Genomic DNA, 2,391 nt, shown 5'->3' with positions numbered 1-2,391 from the left:
GCTTGTTGAACTTCACCTCGAGTTTGCGCAGTTCGACGGCGATTAAATTTTCCGCAAAGACGCTACGGCTGTGGAAATTCTGTTTCGCGATCATTGCCTCCGTGCCGTACCGCCCGTCCCATTTCGTTAATAATTTTACGTTGACGTGATTGCGCACATTTTCCATGGTTTTGCCGAAAATCGCGTTTTTCATTAATTTATACAAATTTTTTTCGAAATCGTTTTTCGCACGAGTTCTGAAATTGGTATTGAGTTAAATGTACTCGCGAAGCCATGGAGATTGAGCAAATTGTAATACTCGATGAATCTTTGTTACGCGAAGACCGTGACGAGTACATTGCTGCAGGTTGCGGTAGTGGATGACGTAACGCTGCTTATCGTATAGCGTCGCTAGAAGTTTATTCTCGCGCTTACCGGGCGGCTTATCGCGCGTAGGACAGAATGGTAGGTCTGCATGAGCGTCATGAAGATGCTGCGGATACTCGAGATCGACCTCGAGAATGTAACCGGTGGGCGAATCCGGAGCGATCGCGCTCGCGTCAGAGTTAGCAGCGTCTTTGACCCATTGAAATTCGGCGTATAGCAATGGTTGACATATCGCCCATCCGTACAGATTGTTCACGTCGTAGTACATTAAGTATGACGACGATTTCGATGGTCGTACGAACGCATATACTTGTTATTGGCCTGCGCGTATCTACCTGAACATTGACTGAGGCCGCCGCATATACCGCGCTCAATGAACAGAACCATATCTATGTCGATGAGAAGTTCAAATTTTACATGTGTATGTTTTAGCATGGCGTCCCATGTGAAACCGGGCAATGTATAGTAATGTGCAGGATCAAGACCATAACTCTCTACACAACTTTCGCGAAAATTTTCGAAAATATCGGCCAACAACAAGATATCGGTTTTCAAGTACAGATCGCTGTACTCACCAAGCGTTTGGATGGAGAATCGCTACCAGATGTTCGCGGGGTGAGCGTAATCGCTCTCGGATACGGTATCGCCCATCAAGGAACTGTAAAATGATTCGCGAGGTGGTAAGCGCGTGTCCTGCAATTTTTCGACGCAGTCAATGTACTCGTACGGAAATACGCCTTTTCGCGTGAATAGTTCAAATCCTTCGTCTGATAGTGTTGAAAATTTGGAACGTACGATTTTTAATTTACCCTTATCGAGATACGACGCCAATTTATCGAGGCTTGCACTTAAAAATTTGTAAGAATCTATAAAACGTATTTTTATACAATTTTTCTGAAAATTATTTTCATTTTTGTTTTTAGTGCTATCGACATGTGAAGGAAATGTATTTTTCTTTGGTTATTGGAAGTACATCTACTTGTCCGTTGTATGCAGTAGCAATTTCCTTAATTATAAGGTGTGCGTCGTAGCCCGATAAATTATGAAAAACGACCGGAATATATAATGAATTTTTATAATTTAAATTACAGTTTGAATGGGCTGGATCACGGTATCTACCGGTTAAGTGGCAATGATCGCGGACCCGCGTGTCGTTCGGCGCGAATGATTTTTCACATACGTGGCAATGCGTCGCGCTACGGTACGCCTCCCATTGCTGCTTAGACAACGTTTCCATAGGCACGTTGGCGGATACAATATTTTTCACGCGATGCGCCAAATCTTGAAGTTGATGCGCGAACTACGCTATACAGTCTTAATCGCGACGGAACCGATATGACGATACCGCGTCGTCGTACGAGCAACGTACGTAGTAGCTATACTACATACCTCGTGCTGTTGATATGTATATGACGACGCATCTTACCTGTTGGGTTCCATCTTGCGTAGAACACACTCTAAGTCAGCGTAGACGATGAATGGAATGCGCTCCTTACTGCAGTGGTTGCCGAATTCGAGCCATTTGTCGTCCTCGTTCGGCAGTCTGATGGCGCAATCGTTCATTTTTTCCGCAGTCCATTGCGTGTAACTCCAATTTTTCGCTCGTACTGAAGTAGTGCAAGCATCTGGAAAAAACGTATAAAAATTATTATTATCATTTATTAGTATAAAGGATAATTATAATTTTTTTTATGTATACTTACCGATCGCAGAAAAATTTCTTGTTCTTTTTTCTGTCGAGTTGCGAGCTCGCGAGACGGGATAGATTTTTTATCCACGCAAAGTGGCCGAGACTGTCGTCGCGTGGATCTTTGAGATACAGCATGTTGACGTGTGAGCATGTGAGCATTTCTCCTTTTTATCGCCTGTGAGCTGTAGAGGAAAGATCTGCTTATTTTCGATGCCATACACGTTGATCGACATCGCGTTCAATCGTTTGAATTTTTGAATGTCCTTTAACGTCATCGGAAACTCGATACCCGTGAGATTCAGCACCGTATTATAATGTGGATACGATGACGCTCG

At 43.5% G+C, this 2,391-nt stretch overlaps 1 pseudogene; it reads right to left on the bottom strand.

Moving 5' to 3' along the window:
- Window positions 1-1,681: 1,681 nt before the first annotated feature.
- Window positions 1,682-2,191, bottom strand: LOC108730024 (uncharacterized; annotated as a pseudogene).
- Between the last annotated feature and the right edge of the window lie 200 nt (window positions 2,192-2,391).

This window comes from Mycetomoellerius zeteki, unplaced genomic scaffold, assembly GCF_001594055.1.
Source record: "Mycetomoellerius zeteki isolate Tzet28-1 unplaced genomic scaffold, Tzet1.0 scaffold825, whole genome shotgun sequence".
In the NCBI taxonomy this organism is placed as follows: Eukaryota; Metazoa; Arthropoda; class Insecta; order Hymenoptera; family Formicidae; genus Mycetomoellerius; species Mycetomoellerius zeteki.
This window is presented reverse-complemented; position numbering and strand designations above follow the sequence as displayed.